This window comes from Triticum urartu, chromosome 2 (assembly GCF_003073215.2).
Source record: "Triticum urartu cultivar G1812 chromosome 2, Tu2.1, whole genome shotgun sequence".
NCBI classification, from domain to species: domain Eukaryota; kingdom Viridiplantae; phylum Streptophyta; class Magnoliopsida; order Poales; family Poaceae; genus Triticum; species Triticum urartu.
Window position 1 is genome coordinate 584,862,316 of NC_053023.1, and position 18,022 is coordinate 584,880,337.

Sequence of the window (18,022 nt, forward strand, 5' to 3'; positions counted from 1 at the left end):
TGGAATTAAAACATGATGGCATGAAGAACAAGCAAAGTCAAGCAAGGGCTGAACTGGGGCTGTGACATAGACGTTGTAACGACGCTGTGATCATTGACACTGATGAAGACCCAATGATATCTTCAGAAGTGCCAGGCAAGCAAAACCCCCTTGTTCATTCCGATACAAACCCACTCTCTCGCTCCTGCTCTCTTTTACTGCATTTGGACAACACCGATTCAGCTGTTACATGCTGCGGTAGTTGAACCCCTTTCCTTTCCATGACCTGTCATTGCCACAGTAAATAGATGAAACCCACTAGCATGAGTAGGAGTTGTTTGAGCCCTGATGTGCCTACTCATTCATGTTTGCTTGTCATGCCTGCTATTGCTTAGAGTTGTGTCAGGTCTGATTCATCGGGGATGAATTGGAAAGTTGTGAACATGTCCTACTGTGTGTGAGCTAAGTGTGTGAACACGATTTGGTAAAGGTAGCGGTGAGAGGCCATGTAGGAGTACATGGTGGGTTTTCTCATTGAAACCGATCTCAGGAACTGAGTTCTGTGTTTGTGATCCATGAAACAGCTACTACCACACATTGGGCCCTGAAATATGACCCTGCTCAACTTATTGACCCCTCTCGTCCTCTGTCTAGGAGTGGCAACTAGTTTCTAGTGTTTGTAGGTTATGTGTTGGCGGCCGTGTGTAGCGCTCACCCTAGGGGCGGGCTATGATGCGGTAGATACACTGTGGCCGGGTATGCCGGGCACCCGTTTGGCATCTCGGGACCCTGTACATATCGTTTGGGGCCGTTGAGGACACCCCGGTCGGATTTCCTTGCGGATGGAACCCGAATAGGCGATAAACCTGTACTAGAGACTTGTGCGGTTAGTCAGGTCGTGGTCTACACCCACGTCGGCTTTCGCTTGAAGTCTGCCGAGCACATGTCATGTGCAGACGCTAAGTGGTGGAAACATGTGTGACGAAGTACACCCTTGCAGGGTTATAAATGATCTATTCGAATAGCCGCGTCCGCGGTAAAGGACTTCTGGGCTGCCTATAACAGTTCATAGATAACTTGAAGTGGATACTCTAAAACTCGCAAGATAAGCGTGAGTGCTATGGATGGCCTTCTCGTAGGGAGACGGGAGCGGATCCATAGTGGTGTATTGATACGGTGAATATGTGGACTCGTGTGTGCCACCTCGAAAGAGTTACTTGCAGTCATAGTTTAAGATAGCCACTGAGTCAAAGCTGGCTTGCTGCAGTTAAACTCCACCACCCCCTGTTGATACCAATGCATATATAGTTAGTTCTAATGTAAGTCTTGCTGGGTACATTTGTACTCACGTTTGCTTAATTTATGTTTTGCAGAGAGACTTTAGTGTCGCTAGTAGTTCCATGTGGACTTCAATGTTTAGCTTGATACCTCAGCTACGATCTTGTGCCCTCGGCAGGATCTGGTAGATAGTCAGGCTTCTCAGCCTTTTCCATTTGTAGATGTCTGTACCCAGACATGTTAAGCTTCCGCATGTGCCTTGACTTGTATGCTCTGAATGTTGGGTCATGAGACCCATGTTTGTAATATCTTGCTCCTCGGAGCTTAATGAATAAATATTTGAGTCGTAGAGTTATGTTGTGATGCCATGTTGTATTTACACATATCAAGCATATTGTGTGTATGATTGAAATGCTTGGTATGTGTGGGATCCGACAATATAGTTGTTTATCCTTGGCAGCCTCTCTTATGGGGAAATGTAGTCTAGTGCTTCAATGAGCCATAGTAGTCCGCTACAGCCCGGTTCACCGGAGTCCTGCTAGCCCAGCACTACTGCTCAGGACACTTGACTGGCCGGCATGTGTTTCACTTTGTTCCTATGTCTGTCCCTTCAGGGAAATGTCACGCGGTGACATCCGGAGTCCTGCCTAGCCTGCTACAGCCCGGGTTCCCCGGAGTCCTATTAGCCCAGTGCTACAACCCGGATTCACACGCTGCTGACCGACATGCTCGATGTGATTCATGTATGCCTGTCCCCATAGGTTGGTGCCGCTTGGGTTCACGACTAGCCATGTCGGGCCGGGTTCTCTGTCATATGGATGCTAGCGACACTATCATATACGTGAGCCAAAAGGCGCAAACGGTCCCTGGCCATGGTAAGGCGACACCCGTGGGAATACCATGCGTGAGGCCGCAAAGTGATATGAGGTGTTACCGGCTAGATCGATGTGACTTGGAATCGGGGTCCTGACATTCCTCCCTCATAATAATTTTCAGTAGCATCATGAATGAATTCAACAATATAACCAGCACCTAAAGCATTCTTTTCATGATCTACAAGCAGAGAAATTTTATTACACTCCACATGAGCAAATTTCTTCTCATGAATAATAGTGGGAGCAAACTCAACAAAATAACTATCATGTGATTGAAAATTAAGATCAAGATGACAAGTTTCATGGTTATCATTATTCTTTAAAGTATACGTGTCATCACAATAATCATCATAGATAGGAGGAATGCTTTCATCATAATAAATTTGCTCATCAAAGCTTCGGGGACAAAAAATATCATCTTCATCAGACATAGCTTCCCCAAGCTTGTGGCTTTGCATATCATTAGCATCATGGATATTCAAGGAATTCATACTAACAACATTGCAATCATGCTCATTATTAAAATATTTAGTGCCAAACATTTTATAGATTTCTTCTTCTAGCACTTGAGCACAATTATCCTTTCCATCATACTCACGAAATATATTAAAAAGGTGAAGTGTATGAGACAAACTCAATTCCATTTTTTATAGTTTTCTTTTATAAACTAAACTAGTGATAAAACAAGAAACTAAAAGAATCGATTGCAAGATCTAAAGATATACCTTCAAGCACTCACTTCCCCGGCAACGGCGCCAGAAAAGAGCTTGATGTCTACTACACAACCTTCTTCTTGTAGACGTTGTTGGGCCTCCAAGTGCAGAGGTTTGTAGGACAGTAGCAAATTTCCCTCAAGTGGATGACCTAAGGTTTATCAATCCGTAGGAGGCGTAGGATGAAGATGGTCTCTCTCAAGCAACCCTGCAACCAAATAACAAAGAGTCTCTTGTGTCCCCAACACACCCAATACAATGGTAAATTGTATAGGTGCACTAGTTCGGCGATGAGATGGTGATACAAGTGCAATATGGATAGTAGATAATAGTTTTTGTAATCTGAAATTATAAAAACAGCAAGGTAGCAAGTGATAAAAGTGAGCGTAAACGGTATTGCAATGATGGTAAACAAGGCCTAGGGTTCATACTTTCGCTAGTGTAAGTTCCCTCAACAATACTAACATAATTGGATCACATAACTATCCCTCAACATGCAACAAAGAGTCACTTCAAAGTCACTAATAGCGGAGAATGAACGAAGAGATTATGGTAGGGTAAGAAACCACCTCAAAGTTATTCTTTCCAATCAATCCGTTGGGCTATTCCTATAAGTGTCACAAACAGCCCTAGAGTTCGTACTAGAATAACACCTTAAGACACAAATCAATCAAAACCCTAATGTCACCTGGATACTCCAATGTCACCTCAAGTATCTGTGGGCATGATTATATGATATGCATCACACAATCTCAGATTCATCTATTCAACCAACACGTAGATCCTCAAAGAGTGCCCCAAAGTTCTACCGGAGAATCACGACGAAAATGTGTGCCAACCCCTATGCATAGGTTCATGGGCGGAAACCGCAAGTTGGTCACCAAAACATACATCAAGTGAATCACGTGATATCCCATTGTCACCACAGATATCCACGGCAAGACATACATCAAGTGTTCTAAAATCTTTAAAGACTCAATCCGATAAGATAACTTCAAAGGGGAAACTCAATTCATTACAAGAGAGAAGAGGGGGAGGAGAAACATAAGATCCAACTATAATAGCAAAGCTCGCGATACATCAAGATCGTATCACCTCAAGAACACGAGAGAGAGAGAGAGAGATCAAACACATAGCTACTGGTACATACCCTCAGCCCCGAGGGAGAAATACTCCCTCCTCGTCATGGAGAGCACCGGGATGATGAAGATGGCCACCGGTGAGGGTTCCCCCCTCCGACAGGGTGCCGGAACAGGGTCCCCATTGACTTTTGGTGGCTACGGAGGCTTCTGGTGGCGGAACTCCCGATCTATTGTGTGTTCTGGAAGTTTTAGGTCACGTGGGTATATATGGGTGCAGGGAGGACGTCGAAGGAGCCACGGGGGTCCCACGAGACAGGGGCGCGCCCTAGGGGGGGCGCCCCCACCCTCGTGAGCACCTCGTGTCTCCCCTGACGTGGGGTCCAAGTCCATCAGGTGTGTTTCCTTCCAAAAATAACTTCTCCAGTTGATTTCGTTCCGTTTCGACTCCGTCTGATATTCCTTTTCTTCGAAACACTGAAATAGGCATAAAACAGCAAATCTGGGCTGGGCCTCCGGTTAATAGGTTAGTCCCAAAAGTAATATAAAAGTGGATAATAAATCCCAATATTGCCCAAAACAGTAGATAATATAGCATGGAGCAATCAAAAATTATAGATACGTTGGAGACGTATCACCTCGCCCACGGCCTCGCCCCCTCCCCCTTCCCCTCGCCGTCGGTTCCACCACCACGGGTTCAGAAGGGGGAGGGACGCGCTGTCGAGCGGCGACCCTCGCCGCCACCGTCGAAGGACCAGGATTCCCTTTCTCCATGGCGGGGGAGAGGAAGGAGCAGAAGCAGAGAGAGATAGAAGATGGAAGAATGTGTGGTGCCATTTCCCCTTCCTCCTCTCTATAAAGGAACGGGGTTGAGGCTCGGCCGCCCCGCTCGGCCAATCCAGACACCGGAGGCACGGGGAATCAGGATCGACCCGCCACCCAACTAGCGGTGGCCCGGTTTCTCGCCTCCACCATTTGCCACCACAAGGACGCGTCGCAGACATGCAGAACTAAGGGGACAGGTGAGGCGACCTCTCCCCACCCCGTGATCGTGGGGAGTGGACGCCTTGAAGAACGCACCCCAACCTCGCTCAGTAAATGAGCCACGCCTCCATGCCTCCCTCTTTTTATGGGGAAGACGCGAGCCGCCTCGTTACTACGATGTGACGCATACATGTGGAAACCGCCACACGCATGCCGCCCACGTCACGCACACCCCTCCATGCCGCGCCACGCGCGCGGGTCATGGGAGGCGGAGCGCGCGAAGAATCTTACCACAGTAAAAACCGCCCCACTTGCCCGTGCACTGTTTTGGGCCTGGCCCAACAACGTGTTGCGCTTATGTGAGGCCCAGGATCGGGGGCTCCTGTCAGTGTACAAAATAGGGGCACATCTTTGTACCCCTTTTCCTGTGCACGGGCAGTCAGAGCCGCGCCCACGGCCACACCAAGCAGAACGAGGGAGGTGAGCCAAGGTAAGATCGAAGCCCAAGACAATCAAAGCAATGCCAAGGCCAAGACCACAAGGAGCAGAGGGACAAAGCAAGTTCCCCCGGCAAGCCCCTTGCCGGGTGGCCTCAGCGGCCCCGGCAAGACTCTTGCCGGGACAGCTCGCCCCGCACCGACAGAGCGAGCCACCCTTGAGCCCACGGCCCCCAGTGCCATCATCAGCGTGAGGCCAGGGCTCGGGATGGCACCCCTGTGGTGGCATGCGGATCTTTGTGAGGACATATTCAAGATCAGATTAGAAGACGACGATTCTCGGCAGGATCCTTGCCAAGGAAGGCCACCAGACCCCCGGCAAGATCCTTGGCGCCGGGGACGACAATACGCCACGGGGAGACCCTTGCCGGGCCACCCGGCAAGGCCCTCGCCAAAGACACCGGCAAGGCCACCGCCAAGCCCATGTTGTGACGCCCCCGATTCGATCGTACACTAATCATACACGCAAACATGTACGATCAAGATCAGGGACTCACGGGAAGATATCACAACACAACTCTACAAATAAAATAAGTCATACAAGCATCATATTACAAGCCAGGGGCCTCCAGGGCTCGAATACAAGAGCTCGATCATAGACGAGTCAGCGGAAGCAACAATATCTGAGGACAGACATAAGTTAAACAAGTTTGCCTTAAGAAGGCTAGCACAAACTGGGATACAGATCGAAAGAGGCGCAGGCCTCCTACCTGGGATCCTCCTAAACTACTCCTGGTCGTCGTCAGCGGGCTGCACGTAGTAGTAGGCACCTCCCGAGTAGTAGTAGCCGTTGTCGACGCTGGCGTCTGGCTCCTGGGCTCCAACGTCTGGTCGCAGCAAACAGGTATAGAAAGGGGGGAAAGAGGGAGCAAAGCAACCGTGAGTACTCATCCAAAGTACTCGCAAGCAAGGAGCTACACTACATATGTATGCATTGGTATTAAATGGAATAAGAGTATCATATGTGGACTGTACTGCAGAATGCCAGAATAAGAGGGGGGTAGCTAGTCCTTTCGAAGACTACGCTTCTGGTAACCTCCATCTTGCAGCAGGAGAAGAGAATAGATGGTAAGTTCACCAAGTAACATCGCATAGCATAATCCTAACCGATGATCCTCCCCTCGTCGCCCTGTGAGAGAGCGATCACCGGTTGTATCTGGCACTTGGAAGGGTGTGTTTTATTAAGTATCCGGTTCTAGTTGTCATAAGGTCAAGGTACAACTCCAAGTCATCCTGTTACCGAAGATCACGTCTATTCGAATAGATTAACTTCCCTGCAGGGGTGCACCACATAACCCAACACGCTCGATCCCATTTGGCCGGACACACTTTCCTGGGTCATGCCCGGCCTCGGAAGATCAACACGTCGTAGCCCTACCTAGGCACGACAGGGAGGTCAGCACGCCGGTCTAAATCCTATGGCGCAGGGGTCTGGGCCCATCGCCCTTTGCACACCTGCACGTTGCGAACGCGACCGGAAGCAGACCTAGCCTAGCAGGCGTTCCAGTCCAATCCGGCGCACGCCGCTCAGTCGCTGATGTCACGAAGGCTTCGACTGATACCACGATGTCGAGTGCCCATAACTATCCCCATGTAGATGGTTAGTGCGTATAGGCCAGTGGCCAGACTCAGATCAAATACCAAGATCTCATTAAACGTGTTATCTTGAAATAACCACGAACGCCGACCAGGGCCAGGCCCACCTCTCTCCTAGGTGGTCTCAACCTGCCCTGTCGCTCCGCCACAAAGATCCACTCGCGGGTACTCCTACGAGCCGACCCGTCTTTTAGTCACCACGGGTATCATGTATAAAGTATAGAGTATATACCCGTGATCACCTCCCGAGTGATCACGGCCCGATAGTATAGCATGGCAAACGGACAAGAATGTAGGGCCACTGATGATAAACTAGCACCCTATACTAAGCATTTAGGATTGCAGGTAAGGTATCAACAGTTGTAGCAACAATGACAGGCTATGCATCAGAATAGGATTAACGGAAAGCAGTAACAGGCTACACTACTCTAATGCAAGCAGTATAGAGGAGAGTAGGAGATATCTGGTGATCAAGGGGGGGCTTGCCTGGTTGCTCTGGCAAGAGAGAGGGGTCGTCAACACCATAGTCGTACTGGGTAGCAGCGGCGTCGGTCTCGGTGTCTAGCGAGAGAAGAGGGGGGAAGAAACAATAAAGATTTAAGCAAACAGATGCATAGCGATGCATAACATGACAAGTATCGGTGCTAGGGGTGCCCTAACGTGGTATGAGGTGATACCGGCGAAGGGGGAAAACATCCGGGAAAGTATCCCCGGTGTTTCGCATTTTCGGACAAACAAACCGGAGGGGGAAAGTTGCGTGTTCGCTATGCTAGGGATGCGTGGCGGATGAACGGGCTGCGTATCCGGATTCGTCTCGTCGTTCTGAGCAACTTTCATGTTGAAAATAATTTAATCCGAGTTACGGATTAAAAGATATGATTTTCTAAAGATTTTATTATTATTTTGAAATTATTTTTAATTCAAAAATAAATGCTAAATTGCTAGGCGCACCCAGCACAGTGTACACAAAAGTGTACCCAGTGGCTGACAGGTGGGCCAGAGGGACCTAGTTGACCAGTCAACGTTTGACTGGTCAACAGGGGTGGGACCACCCTGTCATTGACTGTTTTAGTTAATTAAGGTTTAGGTTAATTAGTTAGGCTTAATTAGTTGTTTTAGTTTAATTAAGTTAATTAATTAATTAATAATTTATTTATTTATTTATTTATTTATTTTAACTTTTTTAACATTCTGGGGCGTGGGGTCCCACTGTCATTGGCCCATGTGGGCTAACCAGCCGTGCGGGTTACAGGCACAGCCCGACGGGCGATGGCCCTCGCGGGTGTCGGCGCGCCGGCGTGAAGCCGCGACAGCAGGCGAGGGGCGGACCCGGGCGGCGGCCAATGAGGGGGCGCGGCCGCGGCGAGGCCAGCCGCCAGTGGCTGGCGTGGGAGAGACGGGAGGAGCGTCGGGCGGCACCGGAGCGGGGCGCGGGGAGCGTCGGCCGCCGGCAAGCGCGAGGGAAGGCACGGAGACGTGGGCGCGCGGGGCAGCGGTGGAGCAGCAACAACGGTGGCAGGCTTAGCGACAGGTGCAGGCGGAGTTGCTGCGGGGCTCGGGGGCGCGCGAGGCGCGGCAGACCGGAGCGGTGGGGAGGGGCAGCGCGTGCGGGCGGCAGCAGGGGAAGAAGGCGGCAAGGCAGAGCAGCGAGCAACGCCGGGCAAGGCCAGGATGTGGCCGGCAAGCGCAACGCGCGGGGAGGCGAGCCCATGGCCTGAGCGGGACGGCGCGGGACGCGGCTAGGCTAGTAGGGAGGCGCGGGCGCGCGTCTGGGCGCAGGGCGACGTCGACCGCGGCGCGGGCGCGGCGAGCACGGATGCGCGTGTGCGGGCGTCTGGACAGGGAGAAATGAGAGGGCGTGGCCCTCACCGTACGATGTAGGAGTCAAGGGCAGCGGGCTCGACGGAGGTCGGGGAGGTCCGACAAGGGAGAGGATGAGGCGACGGCAGTCCGGCGACGACGGGCGAAGCAGAGGCGGGGGAACGGGGCGGTCCAGCGAGGAAGCGGCGCCGATGAGGTGATGCCGCGGAGGAGGACGGAGGCGCGGCGGGCGTCGATGGCAGGAGGCGACGCGACAGGGAGACGGGGACGGGGCGTCGTGCCCGGTCCAGATCGGGCAGGGAGGGGAGTGAGGAGCGAGGGGAGTGGGGGTTTCGTCCCCAATCCAGATTGGATCGGGAGGGGGGACGACGTGGGGGGGAGTGCGGGTGGTTGGGTTAGGGTTTGACCAAGGGTGGGGTGTTATGGGGGGAGTGGGGTGGCTGGCTGGGCCTTTGCCCAGTGGGGGTGTTGTTCCTCTTTTTTTTGTTAGTTTTGGTTTTCTATTTTTTTTGTATTTTCTTTCCTTTATTTTATTTACATTTCTGTTTTATCTCATTTAAAATATTTATGCATTTTGTAAAATAATGCTTTCTTCAATATAATTACCATAGCAATAATTGTCACACACCGAACATTTTTGTTTAATATTTTGAAAACTTTTGTTGTTTGACTTATTTAGAATTTAAATATGAAATGGTTTGCACTAACGTGAGATTAACAACAGTAACCGCGATGATGTGGCATGATTAACAGGGAGTTACTGTAGCTTAAATACCCGGGCGTCACACACGTCAACCGAGCTTCCACCGCCGTTCACATGCAGCTACCAGCCCAACCAGCTGGGCGGGCACCTGCGTGGCAACATGCAGCTCCCATGCCAACTCATCAAGCACCTATGTGGCGGCATGCAGATCTTCGTGAAGGCTCCACCACCGCACCAACTCAGCTGCCTGCCTGCCTACATGGCACCGCACGCATCCGTAGCCGAGGCGCGTGTCGAAGCGAGGAGGAGCGGTGACGGACGGGACGGTCCTCGCCCCCGTCCCTGATAAAGCAAGAGGACACCTAAGCGATGCATTAAATGCACCTTGTCCTGTAATACGAGGGATAACCTTGTGCCACTGTAGACCTTTCCACCTCCTGTGTGCCACTGTGGCAACCCCTTTTTCCTATAAAAGGAGGCCCGAGGCGACGAGGAGAGGGATTCGGCTCTTTTGAACCACACACTGACCACAGCTAGTTCGAGAGCTCAAGAACTCTCAGAAATACACCCACCAAAGCAGGACTAGGGTTTTACGCATCCTCGCGGCCCGAACCTGGGTAAACGATCCTTGTGTTGTCTACTAGCCCTGCTCTCCTCCCAACCCTGCGCCCCAGCAACCGTAGTAGGGATTCTCGTGATCCCATAGGTGTCGTTCCACACTGACACTATGATGTTAGAGTGGCTACTAGAACTGGTAAAATGACTCAGGAACCTTTGTATCCTGAAGGCCACCCTAAGAGAATTGAGCAAGATTCTCACAGAAATAATATAGATGCACCTAGTCCTTCTAAAAGGAAGAAAAAGAAAAATGATAGGACTTTGCATGCTTCTAGTGAACCTGTTATTCAAACACCTGAGAATCCAAATGATATCTCTATTTCTGATGCTGAAACACAATCTGGTAATGAACATGAAACTAGTGATAATGTTAATGATGATGTTCATGTTGATGCTCAACCTAGTAATGATAATTATATAGAAATTGAACCTGCTGCTGATCTTGATAACCCACAATCAAAGAATCAACGTTATGATAAGAGAGACTTTGTTGCTAGGAAGCATGGTAAGGAAAGAGAGTCTTGGGTTCAGAAACCCATGCCTTTTCCTCCTAAGACATCCAAGAAAAAGGATGATGAGGATTTTGAGCGCTTTGCTGAAATGATTAGACCTATCTTCTTGCGTATGCGTTTGACTGATATGCTTAAAATGAATCCTTATGCTAAGTACATGAAAGATATTGTTACTAATAAAAGAATGATACCGGAAGCTGAAATTTCCACCATGCTTGCTAATTATACTTTTAAGGGTGGAATACCTAAAAAGCTAGGAGATCCAGGAGTACCAACTATACCATGCTCCATTAAAAGAAACTATGTTAGAACTGCTTTATGTGATCTTGGAGCCGGTGTTAGTGTTATGCCTCTCTCTTTATATCGTAGACTTGATTTGAATAAGTTGACACCTACTGAAATATCTTTGCAAATGGCTGATAAATCAACTGCTATACCTGTCAGTATTTGTGAGGATGTGCCTGTGTGGTTGCAAACGTTACAATTTTAACAGACTGTGTTATTCTTGATATTCCCGAGGACGATAGTATGTCTATTATTATTGGAAGACCCTTTTTGAATACTGTAGGGGCTGTTATTGATTGCAACAAGGGCAATGTCACTTTTCATGTTAATGGTAATGAGCATACGGTACACTTTCAGAGGAAACAACCTCAAGTCCATAGTATCAATTCTATTGGAAAAATTCCATCGATTAGTTTTCGAGGTTTTGAATTTCCTCTTCCTACTGTCAAGAAGAAATATGATATTCTTATTGTTGGGGATGTCCATATCCCCGTTGAGGTAATCTAGTGCTATTCGAAATTTCTCCGATTTCATGTTACTCGAAATGAGTTTGTTAACAAGACTTGATCAACCTTGTTAGTGGATTCCTTTTGATGAGCATGAGATGGATGAAGTTACAAAGCACAACCTTCTGTACCCTCTTTTTACTTTCTGTTATTTATATTAAATAAAGCAAAAAATAGTAATTTCTGTCTTTTTCTGATTATCCGTGCAATATAAAATACCCCAAAAATAAAAGTTCTCCAAATGCCCTGAAATTTAAATATGATTTTTTCTGGAATATTTGAGAATATCTAGCACTGAGAACACAGCAGGGGGAGCAAGCACCTGGACACGATAGTCCACGGCGCGCCCACCCCCTGGGCGCGCGCCCCTGCCTCGTGGGCCCACAGTGGCTCCCCTCCACCTATTCCTGCACCCACACACTTCTTATTCCTCCAAAAAAAATCACCATCCAGCTCAAGCACGAGTTCTAGCTCATTTGGCCGCGATTTTTGATCTCCTTGCTCAAAGCACCTCTCACAAAACTGCTTTGGGGGATTGTTCCTTGGTATGTGACTCTAGTGCTTTATTCATTACAAATTTGTGCTGCCTAGGTGACCATGTTCTTGAGCTTGCATGTCAAATTTATATGGTCGAAAGTAGTTTTGATGCATGATATAGGCTCTAGGCACTTGTAGGAGTAGTTGCTATCAATTTTGTTGAGTTTGGTTCACTTTTATTTTGAAGTTACTAAAAATTTCAGAAATTTTTCAGAGGAAGAAATATGTTTAGGAAAATGTACCAAGGTGGTTCTTCAAGGAAGTAAGGACCCAGGCTTGCAATGCGTGATGTTGATGATGAGCCACCAAGGGACGCTCCAGTGCGGTCTTGTGAATGGCCTTCAGAGGACTTCATGGATCGAGCAGGAATTAAGGAAGAATTTAACGCATATTTGCGTAACGCTGATCTTGTGAGCTTTGAGGCAGAAAAATGTCGTCAGTACCACGATCTCACTAGTTCCTTTGTGAGGAGGTTTTAATTTTCATCTTCACAGTAATTCTCAAACTGTCCTGTTTGATCTTTATGAAAATTCTTACACTATGGACTTAGAGGACTTTACCACTTCTTGCAAACTTCCACAATGGGGTAGTGCTAGTGAACCTCGCAAATCTGAATTTAGAGATTTTCTTGCTAGTATAACTGTGGGGGAATCTAGAGATATAGCACGAAGCTACCATAGGGAGCATTCACTTTCCTGCTATACATTATTTTGCTCTCTCATAGGTAGATGCATTAACGGTAAAGATGAAGCATGTCACATGTGTGTCCCTGACCTCGGTATTCTTAGGAGTGCTGTGTTAGGAGATAAATCTTATAATTTGGGAGCCATTGTTGCACGCAGGTTGCATCTTAATAGATTTGATGGAGATTTCTTCGGTGGAATTGATGCAACCCGCATAGCTAATTTTCTTGGTATAACCATACGTGAGGATGATATTGAGTTGCCCCCTGCTTATTTGGATTATGAGGCTATGGTTCGTCATCAGTTTGTTGAGAGGAACGATCAGTTCCTCCAGTACCGACTAATCTTTGACAGACGACGCACCTATCACGTCGCTCTCCCTGCTTCTACTTTCTTTGACTTTCAGGCAAAAGGGAGATATTTTATAACCAGAGAGGAGGCGGAAGAGTATAAGAGGAGAGCTGAAGATAGCTCGCCTCCAAGCTGCAGCCCATGATGCAATGACTGCTGCATCTCAGTACGACCCCAACTACAACTTTGGATATCCGCCAGGCCATCTGTGGCATTAGACCAACTTAGGCCAAAAGCCTAAGCTTGGGGAGAGTACGTATTTCTCACCGATTATACATTCATGTTCACACACTCATTGCTAGATGTCGGTGCTCATACTTTTTCATTGTAATATCCATGCTAGTTTATTTTCCTTTTTATGCTTTCTTCTTGTGTGTTTAATAAACCTTAAGAAAAACCAAAAAAATTAGTTGTAGCTTTTAGCTAGTTTTAATTTCCATGCTTGTAGTAGTAATTAAAAAGAAAACCCAAAAAGATTTCCTATTCTTCTTTTTGCTTGTTGGGAGCTTTCCCGTGTAAATAGTTTTATTTCTTTTCTTTTCTTTGGGGGTCGATAGGAGAAGACCATAATTAAATTGTTGAAGTGGCTCTTATATGCATTATTGTTGATCTGACAAAAGAGCCCATATTGCCTTGTCTTCTCCTGTTTATTGAATGCTTGCAGATTCCAGCTTAGTCCAATGCACGTGCACTATTATTATTATCACATCATTCGGTCGTGCAAGTGAAAGGCAATTATGACGATATATGATGGACTGACTGAGATGAGAAAAGCTGGTATGAACTCGACCTCTCTTGTTTTTGTAAATATGATTAGTTCATCATTCCTGATTCAGCCTATTATGAATAAACATGTTTGCAATGACAACTAGAGATCATAGTTTCTTGTGCCATGCTTAATTAGCTAGGAGCTTATAATGGTTTACCTTGCGTGCCAACATGCTACTAAAATGGTTGTAATGTGGTATGATAGGGTGGTATCCTCTTTTGAACGATTCGAGTGGCTTGACTTGGCACATGTTCACGCATGTAGTTGAAACAAAATCAACATAGCCTCTACGATATTTATGTTCATGGTGCATTATATCCTACTCATGCTTGCATTCGGTGTTGATTAATTTTAATGCATGTTCATGACTGTTGTCGCTCTCTAGCTGGTCGCTTCCCAGTCTTTTCTAGCCTTCACCTGTACTAAGGGAATACTGCTTGTGCATCCAACTCCATAAACCCAAAGTTATTCCATATGAGTCCACCATACCTACCTATATACGGTATCTACCTGCCGTTCCAAGTAAATTTGTATGTGCCAAACTCTAAACCTTCAAATAAACATCCTGTTTTGTATGCTCGAATAGCTCATGTATCAACTAGGGCTGTCCGTATCTTCCATGTTAGGCGGGTTATTCTCAAGAGGAGTGGACTCCGCTCCTCACTCACGAGAAATGGCTGGTCACCGGGATGCCCAGTCCCATGCTTTATGCAAACTAAATCAAAATAATTGCAAACAAAACTCCCCCTGGGAACTCTTGTTAGTTGGAGGCACTCATTGTTTCGAGCAAGCCATGGATTGATGCTGTTGGTGGAGGGGGAGTATAAACTTTACCATTCTGTTTGGGAACCGCCTATAATGTGTGTAGCATGGAAGATATCGCATCTCTTGGTTGTTATGTTGACAATGAAAGTATATATTTGAAAACCGAGCTCTGGCACCTCTACAAATCCCTACTTCCCTCTGCGAAGGTCCTATCTATTTACTTTTATGTTGAGTCATCATCCTCTTATTAAAAAGCACCAGTTGGAGAGCACCGCTGTCATTTGCATTCATTACTGTTTGTTTACATTGAGTATGACTTTAGTGGATCTCTTTTACCATGAATTACAATGTCTAGCCGGTCCTTGATCTTTAAAGGTGCTCTGCATTTATGTTTTGCGGTCTTAGAAAGGGCTAGCGAGATACCATCATGTTATATCATATTATGATTGTTTTGAGAAAGTGTTGTCATCTGAGATTTATTATTATTGCTCGCTAGTTGATTATGCCATTGATATGAGTAAACATGAGACCTAAGAGTTATTGTGAATATGGTTAGTTCATAATCTTTGCTGAAAACTTGAATGCTGGCTTTACATATTTACAACAACAAGAGCAAACAGAGTTTGTAAGAGTTTTTCTTTATCACTTTCAGTTTGTCAACTGAATTGCTTCAGGACAAGCAAAGGTTTAAGCTTGGGGGAGTTGATACGTCTCCGTCGTATCTACTTTTCCAAACACTTTTGCCCTTGTTTTCGACTCTAACTTGCATGATTTGAATGGAACTAACCCGGACTGACGCTCTTTTCAGCAGAATTGCCATGGTGTTATTTATGTGCAAAAACAAAAGTTCTCGGAATGACCTGAAACTCCACAGAGATTATTTTTGGACATAATAAAAAATACTGGCAAAGAATCAAGGCCAGGGGTCCACACCCTAGCCACGAGGGTGGGGGAGCGCCTTCCCCCTGGGCGCGCCCCCTGCCTCGTGGCCCCCCTGGAGCTCCACCGACGTCCATCTTGACTCCATATATTCGTGTTCGGGGAGAAAAAAATAAAGGAGAAGGATTCATCACGTTTTACGATACGGATCCGCCGCCAAGCCTAAACTCTCTCGGGAGGGTTGATTTGGAGTCTGTTCGGGGCTCCCGAGAGGGGAATCCGTTGCCATCGTCATCATCAACCATCCTCCATCACCAATTTCATGATGCTCACCGCCGACGTGAGTAATTCCATCATAGGCTTGCTGGACGGTGATGGGTTGGATGAGATTTATCATGTAATCGAGTTAGTTTTGTTAGGGTTTGATCCCTAGTATCCACTATGTTCTGAGATTGATGTTGCTATGACTTTGCTATGCTTAATGCTTGTCACTAGGGCCCGAGTGCCATGATTTCAGATCTGAACCTATTATGTTTTCATGAATATATATGTGAGTTCTTGATCCTATCTTGCAAGTCTATAGTCACCTACTATGTGTTATGATTCGGCAACCCCGAAGTGACAATAATCTGGACCACTCCCAGTGATGACCATAGTTTGAGGAGTTCATGTATTCACTATGTGTTAATGCTTTGGTCCTGTACTCTATTAAAAGGAGGCCTTAATATCCCTTAGTTTCCGCTAGGACCCCGCTGCCACGGGAGGGTAGGACAAAAGATGTCATGCAAGTTCTTTCCATAAGCACGTATGACTATATTTGCAATACATGCCTACATTACATTGATGAATTGGAGCTAGTTCTGTGTCACCCTAGGTTATGATTGTTACATGATGAACCGCATCTGGCATAATTCTCTATCACCGATCCATTGTCTACGAGCTTTCCATATATTGTTCTTCGCTTATTTACTTTTCTGTTGTTATTGTTATCATAACTAACAAACACCAAAAATATTACTTTTGCTATCGTTACCTTTTGCTACTGTTACCACGAATATCATATTACTTTGCTACTAAACACTTTGCTGCAGATACTAAGTTTCCAGGTGTGGTTGAATTGACAACTCAGCTGCTAATACTTGAGAATATTCTTTGGCTCCCCTTGTGTCGAATCAATAAATTTGGGTTGAATACTCTACCCTCGAAAACTGTTGCGACCCCCTATACTTGTGGGTTATCACACGTATGGCTATATTCGGAATACATGCCTACATTGCATTGATGAACTAGAGCTAGTTCTGTGTCACCCTATGTTATAACTGTTGCATGAGGAATCGCATCCGACATAATTATCCATCACTGATCCATTGCCTACGAGCTTTTCACATATTGATATTTGCTTAGTTACTTTTCCATTGCCACTGTTACAATCACTACAAAACCAATACTATTACTTTTGCCACTGTTACCGCTGCTTCCATATTACTTTGCTACTAAATACTTTGCTACAGATATTAATTCTTTCAGGTGCAGTTGAATTGACAACTCAACTGTTAATACTTGAGGATATTCTTTGGCTCCCCTTGTGTCGAATCAATACATTTGGGTTGAATAATCTACCCTCGAAAACTGTTGCGATCCCCTATACTTGTGGGTTATCAAGACTATTTTCTGGCGCTGTTGCCCGGGAGCATAGCTCTATTCTTTGAGTCACTTGGGATTTATATCTATTGATCACTATGAGGAACTTGAAAGATGAAAGAACCAAGATTTTTCCCTCAACTACGAGGGGAGTTAAGGAACTGCCATCTAGCTCTGCACTTGATTCACCTTCTGTTTTGAGTAAACTTGCGACACCTACACCTGCTATTGATTCTGATATGTCGCACATTATTGATGATGCCACTTCTACTATGCATGATGCTTATGATGAAACTACTTCTATGCTTGATAATATTGTGCCATTAGGTGATTTCTTGATGAACAACTTGCCAGGGTTAGAGAGAATGAAATTATTGAAACTGATAATATTGATGATGAAGATTCTCCCGCTAGATATGAATTACCTAATGTGCCTGAGGGTTATGTTTAGGATGAAGAAACTGCTAGAGATCTTTTAGCTTGCAAAGATAGATATGATCTTAAGAAACTGTTAGCTAAGCTGAAAGAAAAATCTTTGACTGCTAGAATGAAATATGACCCTGCTTTTGCTACTTCACCTATGTGTATTTCTCATAAGGATTATGATTTCTCTGCTGATACTAAGATAATTACTTTGGTTGAATCTGATCCTTTTTATGGCTATGAATTTGAAACTGTTGTGGCACATCTTACTAAATTGAATGATATAGCCACCCTATTCACTAATGAGGAAAAAATTCGTTACTACTATATCTTTAAGTTATATCCGTTCTCATTAAAGGGTGATGCTAAAATATGATTTAATTCTCTTGATCCTGGCTGTGTGTGTAGTCCCCAGGATATGATTTATTACTTCTCTGCTAAATATTTCCCCACTCATAAGAAACAAGCTACCTTAAAGGAAATATATAATTTTGTGCAAATTGAAGAAGAGAGTCTCCCACAAGCTTG